Here is a 19,231-nt window from a genome sequence, read left to right as displayed (position 1 = left end):
TGTCGTTTCTTTGGCTGATGAGTGTTCTGATGTGTTGTGGTAGGAGAAGTGATTTGCTTTTTATTTTTCCGTGGGGTATGTGGTGTTTGTCTGCTGTAAGTATGAGGTTTGTGAGCATGGTGTTGGCTGTGTGGATGTTGTCAGGTATGGTTAAGTTCTCCAGTGCTGATTCTATTTCAGAGGTGTATCCTTCCCAGTCTGCTTTCCTGTAATTTGTGTAAGTTTGAAGGTGTTGTTGTAGGCGGAAAGGAGCACGCGTGTTGTGTGTGATTTTGATAGGAAGGTGGTCTGAACTGAGTGCGTGTATTGTGGTCCATGTTGTTCTGTTTGTGATGCTGTTGCTGGCTGTTGTGATGTCCGGTGATGTTGGTTGTTGGTTGATGTTTGTAGGTTTTCTGGTAGGTGTGTTTGCGTTTAGAGTGATTTGTTGGGAGTTCTGTAGTATGTCTGCAATGAGGGTGCCTCTGTGGTCGTCGTAGGGAGAGTGCCATTGTGTTGAGTGAGCGTTGATGTCTGCGGTTAGAATGGTGTTGTTCAGCGAGTTTATGTATTGGAAGGTGTTGGTGATGTCTGTGTCTTCTGTGGCGTGGTCTGGTCGGGTGGTATCTCTGGGGGGTATATACATGTCGCATATGTGTAGTCTTTTGTGGTTGGTTATGTGAATCTTTACGGTTTGAATTTCTGTAGTGTTGGTGTTAATGTTGTTGGGGATGTTCATGGGAGTGAATGTGACTGATTTGTGAATGTATGTGAGCAGTCCTCCTCCTCCCTAGTGGTCTCTGTCTTTCCTAATGCTGGTGTAGTTGGTGAGACGAGGTGTGTTGTGTTGTTTTTCTAGTTTGGTTTCTTGTATGGTGATGATGTCTGCGTGCTGTTGTGAGGCGAGTTCTTCTAGTTCTGTTTTCTTGTTTTGGATGCCGTTGATGTTTATTTGTAGTATGGTCAGTGTGTGTTTGTTGTTTTTGTTGGTGGGTGTTGTTCTTTGTGGGTTGTTCGGGGGTTGTGGTGTTGGGGTGTTTGTTGTTTGCGTGTGTGTTCTGCATGTCCACGTGTTTGTGTATTGGCGGGTGGTGATGCCGGAGCAATGTCTGTGTATCCAGTGTGGGTGTGTTGAGTTGCATCTGAGTGAGGTTTGTCTGCGTGTGATGATTCTATTGCAGTTATTGCAGGTCCAGGTTTGGGGGGGTGGTCTTGTGTTTGTTGTATCTCTGTTGGAGTTGTCTGTCCGTGTTGCGTTTGAGCGTAGTGTTGGTGAGGCGTGTGTGTTGTTTTGGTCTGTTTGTGCTCTGCTGCCTGTTGGTGTCCTACGAGGTGTTGTTGTTCGTGGTGGTGTTTTGGGATGTAGTCTGCATTTCCATGTTATGTTGTATTGTCTAGTGTTTATGTTTGTGCAATGTTTGTGTACCCAGTGTGGTGTGTGGTGGTTGCATCTGAAGGATGTCTGTCTTCTTGTAATCTGTTGTGTGCAAATGTCGCATGTCCAGGTAGTTTGTTGTGTGTGTGTTTGTTGCGTGCGTGAGAGTGTCTGTGTGGGCCCCGGATTTGTCTCTATGTCCCCCGCCTGGAGCAAAAGGTCCGCCCGCCACCCTGCCAGGTTCAGGGGGCGGTTAGCCGAAAAAAAAAAAAAACGGCCGTAAGGGCACCCCGTTCGGGGTGCAGGGATTGGTTCCTTGATTTGTCCCCCCGTTCGGGGGGAACCCTCCAACTGCGAGTAAGCCAAGGAGTTTGGAGGTACAGCAGGTTGACAGCAGTGTGATCGAGCAGATTAGATAGAGTAGAATTTGAATGGGGCTTCACTGATTTATTTCATACAATTCATATCTAAAACACAGTTGAAAAATATTTGATTGTTAAAATATTTAAATACAAGAACTATATCAAGAAATTAACAAAACATAGTTTTTTTAGTTAGGAGAAAAGTCTAAAAACATATCACAAATGACAAACGTTGTGCCTCTCCTCCTCCTGTTCTTCAATGAAGCTGATCACCCTCCAGCTCCCGTTAGAAACATCGTGCTGCTGAAGGTGTGCCGGCAGAATGGTTGTGATACAGGAGGTGCTGTGGACTCTCCCAGAAACGAGGACCTAGTTTAGTTGTAGATCCAGTAAAACATAGTGCAAATGTGACATTATTTATAATGCACAGTTACAGTCTTGTGAATATTAAAAAATGTACTTCATGTAATGCAGGAAGCGAATATTTCAAACGAACTAAGGCAGCAAACAGTAAGAGCAAAATCGTGTTCCAAACATTAACTCTTTTTTTAAATGTCAATTAGCTTGTGAGTAATAAGACAAAATGTGACTGTCAGACAGAGAACTGTCAGAGCAAACGGCAGATTTTAGAAAGTCCTGCCGAAATAAATCTGCACCCGACTGTGACTGTCAGCGTTGAACTGCCGCCATTGCTGTCAAAGTCAGACACATCTCCAAAATTGTTGGAGCAAATTTTTAAGCAGGCTTCATCTTGATAAATTGACCACGTATTTGACATTTACACCATAACGTTACCGCCTAAAATAATCGTAAAACAAAATTTTGTGTAACAACAAGAGTAATATGTACCCCAAAAGCTTTCAAAGCGTCTGAAAGTTTTCTCCTCCGTTTTTGTTGGGGCTTGGCTTGAAATGCATCATGATTGGCCGCCCGAAGTCCACGTGTCTGTCGGACGTGCTCTCATTGGTCTACAATACCATCACGGATGAATAAATACTCAAAGGGCTTGCCTGAACCCTTTAAATACTCAATGGGCTTGCCTGGCAAGCCCTTTGAGTATTTATTCCATATTGCCCACTAGTTCACTAGTAAGGTCATTTTGACGCTTACTAGTGAACATGTAAGGCCATAAATGTGCCCACTAGTTCACTAGTAAGATCATTTTGACGCTTACTAGTGAACATGTAAGCCACAAAACGCTCACTGGTTCTCTAGTAAGGTAATTTTGACGCTTACTAGTGAACATGTAAGGCCATAAATGTGCCCACTAGTTCACTAGTAAGTTCATTTTGAGGCTTACTAGTTGACATGTAAGCCACACATCGCCTACTAGTTCACTAGTAAGATCATTTTGAGGCTTACTAGTGAACATGTAAGCCTCAAAACGCCCAATAGTTCACTAGTAAGATCATTTTGACGCTTACTAGTGAACATGTAAGCCACAAAACGCTCACTAGTTTACTAGTAAGGTCATTTTGACGCTTACTAGTGAACATGTAAGCCACAAAACTCTCACTAGTTCACTAGTAAGGTCATTTTGACGCTTACTAGTGAACATGTAAGCCACAAAACGCTCACTGGTTCACTAGTAAGGTCATTTTGACGCTTACTAGTGAACATGTAAGCCACAAAACGCTCACTGGTTCACTAGTAAGGTAATTTTGACGCTTACTAGTGAACATGTAAGGCCATAAATGTGCCCACTAGTTCACTAGTAAGTTCATTTTGAGGCTTACTAGTTGACATGTAAGCCACACATCGCCTACGAGTTCACTAGTAAGATCATTTTGAGGCTTACTAGTGAACATGTAAGCCACAAAACGCCCAATAGTTCACTAGTAAGATCATTTTGACGCTTACTAGTGAACATGTAAGCCACAAAACGCTCACTAGTTTACTAGTAAGGTCATTTTGACGCTTACTAGTGAACACGTAAGCCACAAAACTCTCACTAGTTCACTAGTAAGGTCATTTTGACGCTTACTAGTGAACATGTAAGGCCATAAATGTGCCCACTTGTAGTGCTAGTGACATTACACTGTACTTGCATTAAATGCAAATAAGGATGATTACGAAAACATGTAACGGTATCCTATTGGCTGTACGTTTCAAAATAGTGTCATCCCACCAGTCAGGGCTCATGATTTTGGAAATTCTGTGCCCACTTAGTTTTTTAAAACAACAATGGCGGGCAGTGTCCTGAGACGTATTCGGCGAAGGTGCAGGGCAATAGAGAGTGCCTGTCATCAAGGGTCTGCCGGTGAAAGTGAAGCACGCGCGATAAACATTTCAATTGCTAATTTAAGAAGAGTTAGTGACCAGTTTAGCGCTGATACTATTCAAAGTTTGATTCAAAGTCCAATAGATCTCCGATCTGTCATCATTGCGGGACCCACTCCTAATGGTGGACGTGTTTGTTCCCATGTGGCACATCGTTTGCACACAGGTAAAATGGCTACCATTTTTTGTCATTGGTTTTTCGTATGTATTTTTATTCGAACTACACACGGGTTTTACTGACGACTTGCTGTGACTTACCTTCTATCACCCTGTCAAACGTCGTTTTATACCAGTGGTTTTCCTGCAAATCAGTAGACTATTAAGTAACGCGATGGCTGTACACTTTTAAGCAATAACTAGTGATCTTTTAGTTATTCAATTATAAGTTTGAATTATTTTTTTCTTGAGTAAAATGGTTAGAGAAAATAGCTGCTCGTGGTTTTGAAGCTGCATATACTTTTATGTACATCTGTGTCTATATGCCTGTACTGTATACAGTATATAAAAAACACGTAGTGATTCGTTTGCTTGAATTCCTTAATCCTTTTATTTCCATACTTTAGGTAGACGAGGAAGACCAGCACTTGACATTACAAGTGATCAAATTGAACTGCTCCCCACTCAGGGCTTTACAGTGAGAGCCATCACGGGGATGTTGGGTTGTTCCTCTTCATACCTGCATAAAAAAAATGACGTTTTTTTCAGATTTCAGCCAGAAATAGATTTACTCCCATTCATGATGTTGACCTGGAGGAGCATGTCAGAAGATTGCACAGCCAATTTCCCAGATCAGGCTCGAAAGCAAGTGTTCTGCTACATACTCTTGTCCCTTCATGTATATATCATTATATTCATTGTGAAAGTGTACTTTCTTTATTGTGTTGTTTTATGAACCTGTTGCAGATGATGAGGGCATACCTGCGTGCTGATGGTATTGTAGTACAAAGAAAAAGAGTTCGAGAAATCCTCAACCGTATTGAGCCAGCTGCTGCAGCCCAGAGATGGAGCCAGACTGTGGCTAGAAGAACATACTATGTGCCATTCCCCAATAGTTTATGGCACATAGATGGGCATATGCGTCTCATTCGGTAATAAGGGATCATCTTATATTTGTACTCGTGGGAGCATTAGAAAGCCATATTGTATGGACAGCACAGATTAAATTGAATTTTATCATTTGTATATCCAAGTTACACAAACTCCAAATTGCCTCCATGTAGTCTTAAGTGCACAGCAATACCTTCTCTACCGAGATGATATTTCAAACAAGATATGAAACTTGATTGTTTTCTTGTATTTAATCATTATTCTTTTCATGTTTGTTTTACAGGTGGGTGTTTGTGACACATGCCGGCATTGATGGGAATTCCAGGCTAATAACGTACCTTCAACTGGAGCACAGACAACACAGCTTTGACAGTGTTGAAATATTTTGTCCAAGCCACCTGCCTGTATGGGTTACCCTCCAGAGTAAGATCCGACCATGGTGGTGAAAACACTGGTTGCTCTTTTAATGAACCTACTGCAGGGACAAGACACCAAAATTATTTCTAGCTCCAGCCAACACCCCCTCACAATTTACTCACACCTCCCATGGCCTGATTATCCACCAACAGGGGCCCTTTTTGGATTATCATTTTGGCATAGGAACTTTCCTTTCCTATCCTAACCGAGTGAGATGAGCCGGTAGCACCTGGAGCAAAGATCGTCTAAATTTTAATAATGCTTAGGAAAGGTTCTGACCATCCTTTACGAAAGGAAAGGAGATATATTATGCAGCAGGAATATTTAAAGGGGAAGTCTTTTTTTATGTTGTTGTTGTTGTTGTTGTCGACCCCACCCGTGCCCCGACATTGGGGGACCGGGCCCTCACTCCGTCTCCCGGATCCCCAGACCCCCCTCCTCCGCCCAGCGGGCGAGCAGGGCCGCCACTCCGCTTGGGTTTCGCCAGAGGTCCTCCGGAGTCAGTGTGGTGGGTATGTTTGTGCAGGTGAACAGGTGTTGTGTGTCGTGCACTTGCGTGCCGCATAGCGCACAGAGTGGTGTTGGGTGTGTGTCCGGTGTAATGTTGTGTAGGTAGGAGTGGAGGGCTGGTGATTTGTTGGTTCGGAGTTGTGCTAGGAGTTGTCTGGTTCTGTGTGGTAGGTCTTGCTCTGATGGGTCTATTTCTGGTGCTGGTGCATGTATTACTTTGTTGTGTTGTCTGGTGTCCAAGTGTGTTTGTACAAAGTGGGTGTGTATGTCTTTCATGTTCTGTTTTATGGTGTCGTTGTTGGTGTCCTGTGGTGCTGTGTCTTTGTTGTGTGTGTAGTTGTTGTTGTGGAAGATTGTTTGTTTCTTTTGTCTGGGTGGTGGTGGTTGTTGAGTGAGTGGGTGTAGTGGGTGGGTTGGGTGTTGGGCTTTTTGTCTGATTTGCGATGCGTGTAGTTTTAGATGGGTGTTCAGTGGGAGAGTTTTTGTTTCCTCATGCAAGTGTTGTATGTTTGTGTCTTGTGTGCATCCTGTTGCTATTCTGAGTGCGGTGTTCTGTGTGGTCTGGAGTTTTGTCTTGTTTGTGTCCGATAGTGTTGGTGACCATATAGTGTTTGCGTATTCGAGGCGTGTGAGTGTGGTTGCTTTGTATGTGGTGAGTATAGTTTCTTTGGATTTTCCCCAGTGAGTGGTTGTTAAGGCTTTAAGTATTTTGTTTGATTGCTTGGCGCGGGTTAGAGTGTGTTGTGTGTGTTTTGAGAAGGTGAGTTTGGGGTCCCATGTTAATCCCAGTATTTTGCGTTCGCGGACTGTGGGTAGGGTGGTGTTATCTATTTGTAAAGTGAGCCTGTTGCTGTATTCTGCCGGATCCGGTGTGAACAGAGTGGTGGTGGTTTTGTCTGCGTTGAGTGTGAGTTGGTTCTGTTTTGTCCAGTTGTATATGTCGTGGAGATATTTTTGTACTTGTTGTTGTGCCTGTTGTGGTTTGACATGTGTGGATAGAATGGTGATGTCGTCTGCATATGTAACTGTGTGTACATTTGGAGGTGGTTGTGGTAAGTCTGCCATGTATATGTTGAATAGTGTTGGTGAAAGTACTCCCCCCTGTGGTACCCCCGTTTTCGTGTTTCTATGTTCTGATGTTTCCCCCCGGTATTGAGTGTATTGTCTGCGTCCCCTTATGTAGTTGAAGATGTATTTGATGATGATGTTTGGGGTGTTAGTGTTGTTGAGTTTGTTTGTGAGTGTGTGTAGGTTTACCGTGTCAAAGGCTTTGGACATGTCTAGGGCTATGGCAACTGTTCGTTGTGGTGGTTTTTGTTGATTGAAACCTGTGGCTATGATGTTGTGTATGTGGTGTAGTGCTGTGGTTGTGGAGTGTTGTTTTCGGAAGCCGTGTTGGTGAGAGGGTAGTTGAGTGTTGTTGGTAATGAAGGGTAGTATTACCTTTTCCATTGTTTTGGCTATTGGGCTGAGTAGTGCTATTGGTCTGTAAGATGGGCCGAGTGCGTGGTTTTTGTTGGGTTTTGGTATTGGGATTATTTTTGCAGTCTTCCATATTGCGGGGATGGTGTTGGTGTTGAGTGATGTGTTGTAAGTGTGTGTGAGTAGTGTTATTGCTTTGGGGCCTAGGTGTTTCAGATGTCTGATGTTTATGTTGTCTGGGCCTGTGGAGTTGTTGCTTTTGGAGCGTTGTAGTGCTTGTTTGACTTGTTGTTCTGTGATGGTTATGGGCGTGGTGTTGAGTTTTCGTATTTTGCGTTGTAGTTGTCTGTATGTTCTGTTGGTTTTGTGTTGTATTATGTTGGTGAATTGTTTGTTGAATGCTCGTGCTTTCTGTTTGTTGGATATTGCCGTGTGTTGTCCGAACTGTATTGTGGTGTTTTCTGGTGCTTTTTGTTCTTTGTTTGTTAGTCTTGTTACTGTGTTCCAGAGTATGTATTGTTTGTGTCTGTGGTTCCATGCATCCGTTAAGTGTTCTTTCCATAGCTCTTGTTTGTGTTTTTGGATTTGTGTGTCTATTTCTTTGTTTAGGTCTGTGATGCGTGGGTCTTGGTGGTTTTGTTGTCTGATGTCGTTTCTTTGGCTGATGAGTGTTCTGATGTGTTGTGGTAGGAGAAGTGATTTGCTTTTTATTTTTCCGTGGGGTATGTGGTGTTTGTCTGCTGTAAGTATGAGGTTTGTGAGCATGGTGTTGGCTGTGTGGATGTTGTCAGGTATGGTTATGTTCTCCAGTGCTGATTCTATTTCAGAGGTGTATCCTTCCCAGTCTGCTTTCCTGTAATTTGTGTAAGTTTGAAGGTGTTGTTGTAGGCGGAAAGGAGCACGCGTGTTGTGTGTGATTTTGATAGGAAGGTGGTCTGAACTGAGTGCGTGTATTGTGGTCCATGTTGTTCTGTTTGTGATGCTGTTGCTAGCTGTTGTGATGTCCGGTGATGTTGGTTGTTGGTTGATGTTTGTAGGTTTTCTGGTGGGTGTGTTTGCGTTTAGAGTGATTTGTTGGGAGTTTTGTAGTATGTCTGCAATGTGGGTGCCTCTGTGGTCGTCGTAGGGAGAGTGCCATTGTGTTGAGTGAGCGTTGATGTCTGCGGTTAGAATGGTGTTGTTCAGCGAGTTTATGTATTGGAAGGTGTTGGTGATGTCTGTGTCTTCTGTGGCGTGGTCTGGTCGGGTGGTATCTCTGGGGGGTATATACATGTTGCATATGTGTAGTCTTTTGTGGTTGGTTATGTGAATCTTTACGGTTTGAATTTCTGTAGTGTTGGTGTTAATGTTGTTGGGGATGTTCATGGGAGTGAATGTGTATCTACTGTATATCTATAAAAAAAATCCTCGTCTCACCCCTCAGGTGGTGTCCATCCCTCATTCAGCTGGGGTCCTCTACCAGAGGCCAGGAAGCTTGAGGGTTCTGCGCAGTATCCTTGCCGTTCCCAGCACTGCACATTTCTGGACTGAGATGTCCGATGTTGTTCCCGGGATCTGTTGCAACCACTCATCATCTAGTTTGGGGGTCACTGCCCCGAGTGCTCCGACCACCACAGGCACGACTGTCCCCTTTACCTTCCAGGCTCTCTCCAGCTCCTCTCTGAGCCCTTGGGATTTCTCGAGTTTCTCGTGTTCCTTCTTTCTGATGTTTCCAGCACTTGGGACCGCTATATCCACTACAACGGCTTTCCTCTGCCCTTTATCTATCATCAGGATATCTGGTTGGTTCGCCATTACCATCTTGTCAGTCTGGATCTGGAAGTCCCATAGGATCTTCGCTCTGTCATTCTCCACCACCTTCGGAGATGTTTCCCATTTTGACCTTGGGGTTTCCAGTCCGTACTCCGCACAGATGTTTCGGTAGACTATGCCAGCCACCTGGTTATGGCGTTCCATATAGGCTTTCCCTGCCAGCACCTTACACCCTGCAGTTATGTGTTAGATCGTCTCAGGTGCCTCTTTGCACAACCTACACCTTGGGTCTTGTCTGGTGTGGTATATCTGGGCCTCAATGGCTCTAGTGCTCAGGGCCTGCTCCTGAGCAGCCAGGATGAGTGCCTCTGTACTGTCCTTCAGGCCAGCCCTCTCTAGCCACTGATGGGAATTCTTGAGATCGGCCACTTCAGTTATGGTCCGGTGGTACATCCCGTGTAGGGGCTTGTCCTCCGATGATGGTCCCTCTTCCAGCGCCTCATCCTCTGTTGCCCATTGTCTGAGACATTCTCTGAGTACGTCATCCGTTGGAGCCTTCTCCTTGATGTATTCATGGAGCTTGGATGTTTCATCCTGGACAGTGGCTCTCACACTCACTAGTCCCCAGCCGCTTTCCTTGTTGCCAGTTCAAGGTTGCCATTGGCTTGTGGTACACCGAGGTACTTGTAGCTGTCCTCAATGTCTGCTATTGTTCCTTCGGGGAGTGAGACCCCTTCAGTCCGGACTACCGTTCCTCTCTTAGTCACCATCCGACTATCACATCCCGATGTCGCTGCTGTAGATCCTGGTTGTGTGGATCAGGGAGTCTATGTCCCTTTCACTCTTAGCATACAGCTTTATGTCATCCATGTAGAGGAGGTGACTGATCGTAACTTCATTTCTGAGGCTGTATCCATAGCCTGTCTTGGTGATTACTTGGCTTAGGGAGTTCAGTCCTATGCAGAACAGCAATGGGGAGAGTGCATCACCTTGGTATATGCCACATTTGATGGACACTTGGGTAAGTGGCTTGCCATTGGCTTCAAGTGTGGTTTTCCACATCCTCATCAAGTTCGCAACGAAGGCTCTTAGGGTCCTGTTCACCTTATACACATCCAAGCATTCAGTGATCCATGTATGTGGCATCGAGTCATAGGCTTTCTTTTAATCAATCCAGGCTGTGCACAGGTTGGTACATCGGGACCTGCAGTCTTGTGCGACTGTTCTGTCAACCAGGAGCTGATGTTTGGCTCCCCTGGTATCTCTACCAATGCCCTTCCGTGCTTCGCTCATGTATTGATCCATGTGTGCACTTATCTTAGCCGCAACATGAGCTTCCAAAATTGTGGAGGGACAGGTTATTGGCCGATAGTTGGATGCGACTGCACCCTTTGAGGGATCTTTCATGATAAGGATCGTTCGCCCTTCGGTTAGCCATCCTGGGTGAGTCCCATCCCTAGGCAGCTGGTTCATTTGTGCTGCTGGGCGCTCATGGAGTGCTGTGAGTCTCTTTAGCCAGTAAGTGTGGACCATGTCCGGGCCTGGTGCTGTCCAGTTCTTCATATTTGAGACTATTTCCTTTATGTCTGCCACTGTTATGGTAATTGGGTTCTGTTCAGGGAGGTGTCTGTGCTCCTCTCTTTGGGTGACCAGCCATTGTGCACTGCTGTTATGTGCAACCTCCTTCTCCCATCTGCCTCTCCAGTACCTTTCAGTTTCCAGTCTTGGTGGATCAGCTCTGTTGTTAGGACCCTGCCACTGAGCGTACACTTTCGCAGGTTGTGTTGCAAACAGCCTGTTTATTCGTCTGGCCTCATTCTCTTTCGTGTACCGCTTTAGGCGGCTGGACAAGGCTTGGAGCCTTTGTTTCGAGTGCTTCATATATGGTCATCTGGATGTACCTCTCAGGATCGGCCTTTTCATCACACCTCTCTGGACCTCAGTCAATTGACTCACATCTTTCCGAGCCGCCTTGATCTTAGCCTCCAACCGTCTTTTCCATGGTCGGTAATGTATCTCATGGCTTCCATGGTTGCTCTTATAGCCAAGCATCTCAAGGATCACTGATGCTGAAGCGTATATCAGTTCATTTCCGTGATCGTTACGGTAAGGATCGCCCTCAGTGCTGAATTCACACTTTCCAAGAGACTTTCAGGTGGTACTTCACATAGCCGTTGTGATCGGATTCTAGGTTTCCCAGCTTTCATTCTTGCCATGATCTTAGCTTTCAGGTCAGTTGCTGCCTCGCTCAGCATTTCATTCATTGGGGCTGGCCTCCCAATCTCATCATCTGCATTCACTCTGGTATGAACTCCTCCTCTGATCTGGCAGCCTGGGGCCCCTCACCATGGAACCTGCGTTGTACCTCATCAATCTCAAGTTGTGACAGCAGTTGCCGTTTGTGGATGTTGGAACACTGAGTTACGAGTTGTTTCGTGGCCACCCGTGACTGTGGGTTTCGAAGTAACCATTTAGCCCACATTCTCTCCATGTAACCTCTCTGACTAGGCTTGCTTGAGTAGTAGCATTCCAACAGAGCCATGTTATTGCATCTTGCCCATCTCTGCTCCATTTTTCATCAAGGTGCTCTGGTTCCCCAGCACCTGACGCAGACCTTGTTTGGCCGGGCGACGTCTGAGCTGGCATGTCATTCATTTTATTGTCTCTCATCATTGTATGAGGTACGCATTAGCGTGAAGGCTCTTGCCCAAGGACCCACACTGGATGGTGTTATGTGCTCATTTTTTGCCCCAAGTGGGGAGCGGAGGGACGGGCGCTGGGGGGGGGACCATCGTGGTGGGGCGGGCCCCTACGCGGGATGTGCCACCGGACCGTGGCTGAGGTGGCTGATCTCAAGAAGTCCTATCGGTGGCTGGAGGGGACTGGCCTGGGGGACAGCGCAGGGGCGCTCATCCTGGCTGCTCAGGAGCGGGCCTTGGGCGCCGGAGCCGTCGAGGCCCGGATGTGCCGCGCCGGACAGGACCCGGGGTGTGGGTTGTGCGGGGAGGCGCCTGGGACGATCCGGCACGTGGCTGCGGGGTGTGGGATGCTGGCAGGGGGGGCCTGCGTGGAGCGCCATGGCCAGGTGGCTGGCGTGGTCTGCCGAGGCATCTGTGCGGAGTGTGGACTGGGGGCCCCGGGGTCGGAGTGGGGGGCACCTCCGAGGGTGGTGGAGGGTGGCGGAGCGGGGATCCTGTGGGACTTCCGGATCCAGACTGGCGTGATGGTGGTGGCGAGCCAGCCAGATGTCGTGGTCGTGGATGGGGGGCGGAGGAGGGCCGTTGTGGTGGATGTGGCGGTCCCAGGTGGTGGAGGCATCGGGAGGGGGGAGCATGGGGGGCTCGGGGGGTACCAGGGGCTCGGGGAGGGGCTGGGGAGGGCCTGGGGGCTGGGGGTGGCGGTCGTGCCTGTGGTGGTCGGGGCGCTCGGGGCAGTGACCCCCGGACTGGATGGGTGGTTGCGACAGATCCCGGGACCAGCGTCGGACATCTCGGTCCGGAGGTGTGCGGTGCTGGGAGCGGCGGGGGTACTGCGCGGGGCCCTCGGGCTTCCTGGCCTCTGGTGGAGGACCCGAGCTGAATGAGGGACGGACACCACCCGAGGACACCTCCTATTGGCTCCATGATAAGAGCTCCACCCAGCAAAGAATTAACCCTTTAAAACCTGATTCTGAGCTTTCACAATTATTTACCGCCATTTGCGTAATATCTACAGTATACAGAAGGAATCAAGCAATTTTTACCAATGTATCTGTAGGTGATGTTTATTTATTATGTACACAGAGATAAAGAGTAATGGCACAGCTCTGCAGTATCTTTCCACTTTTATATATGTATGCTATACTAAATAAAATGAATAGGGCACCATATAATGCAACAGTTATGCAACTCCCTAAATAATGATGTGAATTTTCAGTTGTTGCTAAATCAGTTAGGATGTTATAATTTGTGGTGTAGATGCGAATTTAGGAGAGCAGGACAATATATCGCATTGCAATTGGAGCAGCAGCTTGGTTGATGATGTCCCCAAACCGGCTCATCTATTATATTTGTCGTGCAATACAATGAAAATGAGCACAATTGCAAAACATAGGCTTCTTATATTTTAAAATAAAATAATCACATGTTTACCGTTCTGGGGTTTCTACAATCATGAATGGAGGCATTATTTACAGCAGGTTGATGTTGTTGTTGTTGTTGTCGACCCCACCCGTGCCCCGACATTGGGGGACCGGGCCCTCACTCCGTCTCCCGGATCCCCAGACCCCCCTCCTCCGCCCAGCGGGCGAGCAGGGCCGCCACTCCGCTTGGGTTTCGCCAGAGGTCCTCCGGAGTCAGTGTGGTGGGTATGTTTGTGCAGGTGAACAGGTGTTGTGTGTCGTGCACTTGCGTGCCGCATAGCGCACAGAGTGGTGTTGGGTGTGTGTCCGGTATAATGTTGTGTAGGTAGGAGTGGAGGGCTGGTGATTTGTTGGTTCGGAGTTGTGCTAGGAGTTGTCTGGTTCTGTGTGGTAGGTCTTGCTCTGATGGGTCTATTTCTGGTGCTGGTGCATGTATTACTTTGTTGTGTTGTCTGGTGTCCAAGTGTGTTTGTACAAAGTGGGTGTGTATGTCTTTCATGTTTTGTTTTATGGTGTCGTTGTTGGTGTCCTGTGGTGCTGTGTCTTTGTTGTGTGTGTAGTTGTTGTTGTGGAAGATTGTTTGTTTCTTTTGTCTGGGTGGTGGTGGTTGTTGAGTGAGTGGGTGTAGTGGGTGGGTTGGGTGTTGGGCTTTTTGTCTGATTTGCGATGCGTGTAGTTTTAGATGGGTGTTCAGTGGGAGAGTTTTTGTTTCCTCATGCAAGTCTTGTATGTTTGTGTCTTGTGTGCATCCTGTTGCTATTCTGAGTGCGGTGTTCTGTGTGGTCTGGAGTTTTGTCTTGTTTGTGTCCGATAGTGTTGGTGACCATATAGTGTTTGCGTATTCGAGGCGTGTGAGTGTGGTTGCTTTGTATGTGGTGAGTATAGTTTCTTTGGATTTTCCCCAGTGAGTGGTTGTTAAGGCTTTAAGTATTTTGTTTGATTGCTTGGCGCGGGTTAGAGTGTGTTGTGTGTGTTTTGAGAAGGTGAGTTTGGGGTCCCATGAGCCTGTTGCTGTATTCTGCCGGATCCGGTGTGAACAGAGTGGTGGTGGTTTTGTCTGCGTTGAGTGTGAGTTGGTTCTGTTTTGTCCAGTTGTATATGTCGTGGAGATATTTTTGTACTTGTTGTTGTGCCTGTTGTGGTTTGACATGTGTGGATAGAATGGTGATGTCGTCTGCATATGTAACTGTGTGTACATTTGGAGGTGGTTGTGGTAAGTCTGCCATGTATATGTTGAATAGTGTTGGTGAAAGTACTCCCCCTGTGGTACCCCCGTTTTCGTGTTTCTGTGTTCTGATGTTTCCCCTCGGTATTGAGTGTATTGTCTGCGTCCCCTTATGTAGTTGAAGATGTATTTGATGATGATGTTTGGGGTGTTAGTGTTGTTGAGTTTGTTTGTGAGTGTGTGTAGGTTTACCGTGTCAAAGGCTTTGGACATGTCTAGGGCTATGGCAACTGTTCGTTGTGGTGGTTTTTGTTGATTGAAACCTGTGGCTATGATGTTGTGTATGTGGTGTAGTGCTGTGGTTGTGGAGTGTTGTTTTCGGAAGCCGTGTTGGTGAGAGGGTAGTTGAGTGTTGTTGGTAATGAAGGGTAGTATTACCTTTTCCATTGTTTTGGCTATTGGGCTGAGTAGTGCTATTGGTCTGTAGGATGGGCCGAGTGCGTGGTTTTTGTTGGGTTTTGGTATTGGGATTATTTTTGCAGTCTTCCATATTGCGGGGATGGTGTTGGTGTTGAGTGATGTGTTGTAAGTGTGTGTGAGTAGTGTTATTGCTTTGGGGCCTAGGTGTTTCAGATGTCTGATGTTTATGTTGTCTGGGCCTGTGGAGTTGTTGCTTTTGGAGCGTTGTAGTGCTTGTTTGACTTGTTGTTCTGTGATGGTTATGGGCGTGGTGTTGAGTTTTCGTATTTTGCGTTGTAGTTGTCTGTATGTTCTGTTGGTTTTGTGTTGTATTATGTTGGTGAATTGTTTGTTGAATGCTCGTGCTTTCTGTTTGTTGGATATTGCCGTGTGTTGTCCGAACTGTATTGTGGTGTTTTCTGGTGCTTTTTGTTCTTTGTTTGATAGTCTTGTTACTGTGTTCCAGAGTATGTGTTGTTTGTGTCTGTGGTTCCATGCATCCGTTAAGTGTTCTTTCCATAGCTCTTGTTTGTGTTTTTGGATTTGTGTGTCTATTTCTTTGTTTAGGTCTGTGATGCGTGGGTCTTGGTGGTTTTGTTGTCTGATGTCGTTTCTTTGGCTGATGAGTGTTCTGATGTGTTGTGGTAGGAGAAGTGATTTGCTTTTTATTTTTCCGTGGGGTATGTGGTGTTTGTCTGCTGTAAGTATGAGGTTTGTGAGCATGGTGTTGGCTGTGTGGATGTTGTCAGGTATGGTTATGTTCTCCAGTGCTGATTCTATTTCAGAGGTGTATCCTTCCCAGTCTGCTTTCCTGTAATTTGTGTAAGTTTGAAGGTGTTGTTGTAGGCGGAAAGGAGCACGCGTGTTGTGTGTGATTTTGATAGGAAGGTGGTCTGAACTGAGTGCGTGTATTGTGGTCCATGTTGTTCTGTTTGTGATGCTGTTGCTGGCTGTTGTGATGTCCGGTGATGTTGGTTGTTGGTTGATGTTTGTAGGTTTTCTGGTAGGTGTGTTTGCGTTTAGAGTGATTTGTTGGGAGTTCTGTAGTATGTCTGCAATGAGGGTGCCTCTGTGGTCGTCGTAGGGAGAGTGCCATTGTGTTGAGTGAGCGTTGATGTCTGCGGTTAGAATGGTGTTGTTCAGCGAGTTTATGTATTGGAAGGTGTTGGTGATGTCTGTGTCTTCTGTGGCGTGGTCTGGTCGGGTGGTATCTCTGGGGGGTATATACATGTTGCATATGTGTAGTCTTTTGTGGTTGGTTATGTGAATCTTTACGGTTTGAATTTCTGTAGTGTTGGTGTTAATGTTGTTGGGGATGTTCATGGGAGTGAATGTGACTGATTTGTGAATGTATGTGAGCAGTCCTCCTCCTCCCTTGTGTTCTCTGTCTTTCCTAATGCTGGTGTAGTTGGTGAGACGAGGTGTGTTGTGTTGTTTTTCTAGTTTGGTTTCTTGTATGGTGATGATGTCTGCGTGCTGTTGTGAGGCGAGTTCTTCTAGTTCTGTTTTCTTGTTTTGGATGCCGTTGATGTTTATTTGTAGTATGGTCAGTGTGTGTTTGTTGTTTTTGTTGGTGGGTGTTGTTCTTTGTGGGTTGTTCGGGGGTTGTGGTGTTGGGGTGTTTGTTGTTTGCGTGTGTGTTCTGCATGTCCACGTGTTTGTGTATTGGCGGGTGGTGATGCGGGAGCAATGTCTGTGTATCCAGTGTGTGTGTGTTGAGTTGCATCTGAGTGAGGTTTGTCTGCGTGTGATGATTCTATTGCAGCTATTGCAGGTCCAGGTTTGGGGGGGTGGTCTTGTGTTTGTTGTATCTCTGTTGGAGTTGTCTGTCCGTGTTGCGTTTGAGGGTAGTGTTGGTGAGGCGAGTGTGTTGTTTTGGTCTGTTTGTGCTCTGCTGCCTGTTGGTGTCCTACGAGGTGTTGTTGTTCGTGGTGGTGTTTTGGGATGTAGTCTGCATTTCCATGTTATGTTGTATTGTCTAGTGTTTATGTTTGTGCAATGTTTGTGTACCCAGTGTGGTGTGTGGTGGTTGCATCTGAAGGATGTCTGTCTTCTTGTAATCTGTTGTGTGCAAATGTCGCATGTCCAGGTAGTTTGTTGTGTGTGTGTTTGTTGCGTGCGTGAGAGTGTCTGTGTGGGCCCCGGATTTGTCTCTATGTCCCCCGCCTGGAGCAAAAGGTCCGCCCGCCACCCTGCCAGGTTCAGGGGGCGGTTAGCCGAAAAAAAAAAAAAACGGCCGCAAGGGCACCCCGTTCGGGGTGCAGGGATTGGTTCCTTGATTTGTCCCCCCGTTCGGGGGGAACCCTCCAACTGCGAGTAAGCCAAGGAGTTTGGAGGTACAGCAGGTTGACAGCAGTGTGATCGAGCAGATTAGATAGAGTAGAATTTGAATGGGGCTTCACTGATTTATTTCATACAATTCATATCTAAAACACAGTTGAAAAATATTTGATTGTTAAAATATTTAAATACAAGAACTATATCAAGAAATTAACAAAACATAGTTTTTTTAGTTAGGAGAAAAGTCTAAAAACATATCACAAATGACAAACGTTGTGCCTCTCCTCCTCCTGTTCTTCAATGAAGCTGATCACCCTCCAGCTCCCGTTAGAAACATCGTGCTGCTGAAGGTGTGCCGGCAGAATGGTTGTGATACAGGAGGTGCTGTGGACTCTCCCAGAAACGAGGACCTAGTTTAGTTGTAGATCCAGTAAAACATAGTGCAAATGTGACATTATTTATAATGCACAGTTACAGTCTTGTGAATATTAAAAAATGTACTTCATGTAATGCAGGAAGCGAATATTTCAAACGAACTAAGGCAGCAAACAGTAAGAGCAAAATCGTGTTCCAAACATTAACTCTTTTTTTAAATGTCAATTAGCTTGTGAGTAATAAGACAAAATGTGACTGTCAGACAGAGAACTGTCAGAGCAAACGGCAGATTTTAGAAAGTCCTGCCGAAATAAATCTGCACCCGACTGCGACTGTCAGCGTTGAACTGCCGCCATTGCTGTCAAAGTCAGACACATCTCCAAAATTGTTGGAGCAAATTTTTAAGCAGGCTTCATCTTGATAAATTGACCACGTATTTGACATTTACACCATAACGTTACCGCCTAAAATAATCGTAAAACAAAATTTTGTGTAACAACAAGAGTAATATGTACCCCAAAAGCTTTCAAAGCGTCTGAAAGTTTTCTCCTCCGTTTTTGTTGGGGCTTGGCTCGAAATGCATCATGATTGGCCGCCCGAAGTCCACGTGTCTGTCGGACGTGCTCTCATTGGTCTACAATACCATCACGGATGAATAAATACTCAAAGGGCTTGCCTGAACCCTTTAAATACTCAATGGGCTTGCCTGGCAAGCCCTTTGAGTATTTAAAGGGTTGAGTATTTTGACGCTTACTAGTGAACATGTAAGGCCATAAATGTGCCCACTAGTTCACTAGTAAGTTCATTTTGAGGCTTACTAGTTGACATGTAAGCCACACATCGCCTACTAGTTCACTAGTAAGATCATTTTGAGGCTTACTAGTGAACATGTAAGCCACAAAACGCCCAATAGTTCACTAGTAAGATCATTTTGACGCTTACTAGTGAACATGTAAGCCACAAAACGCTCACTAGTTTACTAGTAAGGTCATTTTGACGCTTACTAGTGAACATGTAAGCCACAAAACTCTCACTAGTTCACTAGTAAGGTCATTTTGACGCTTACTAGTGAACATGTAAGCCACAAAACGCTCACTGGTTCACTAGTAAGGTCATTTTGACGCTTACTAGTGAACATGTAAGCCACAAAACGCTCACTGGTTCACTAGTAAGGTAATTTTGACGCTTACTAGTGAACATGTAAGGCCATAAATGTGCCCACTAGTTCACTAGTAAGTTCATTTTGAGGCTTACTAGTTGACATGTAAGCCACACATCGCCTACGAGTTCACTAGTAAGATCATTTTGAGGCTTACTAGTGAACATGTAAGCCACAAAACGCCCAATAGTTCACTAGTAAGATCATTTTGACGCTTACTAGTGAACATGTAAGCCACAAAACGCTCACTAGTTTACTAGTAAGGTCATTTTGACGCTTACTAGTGAACATGTAAGGCCATAAATGTGCCCACTTGTAGTGCTAGTGACATTACACTGTACTTGCATTAAATGCAAATAAGGATGATTACGAAAACATGTAACGGTATCTTATTGGCTGTACGTTTCAAAATAGTGTCATCCCACCAGTCAGGGCTCATGATTTTGGAAATTCTGTGCCCACTTAGTTTTTTAAAACAACAATGGCGGGCAGTGTCCTGAGACGTATTCGGCGAAGGTGCAGGGCAATA

Source organism: Hippocampus zosterae, chromosome 11, assembly GCF_025434085.1.
Source record: "Hippocampus zosterae strain Florida chromosome 11, ASM2543408v3, whole genome shotgun sequence".
In the NCBI taxonomy this organism is placed as follows: Eukaryota; Metazoa; Chordata; class Actinopteri; order Syngnathiformes; family Syngnathidae; genus Hippocampus; species Hippocampus zosterae.
Note: the sequence above shows the minus strand (reverse complement) of the source record.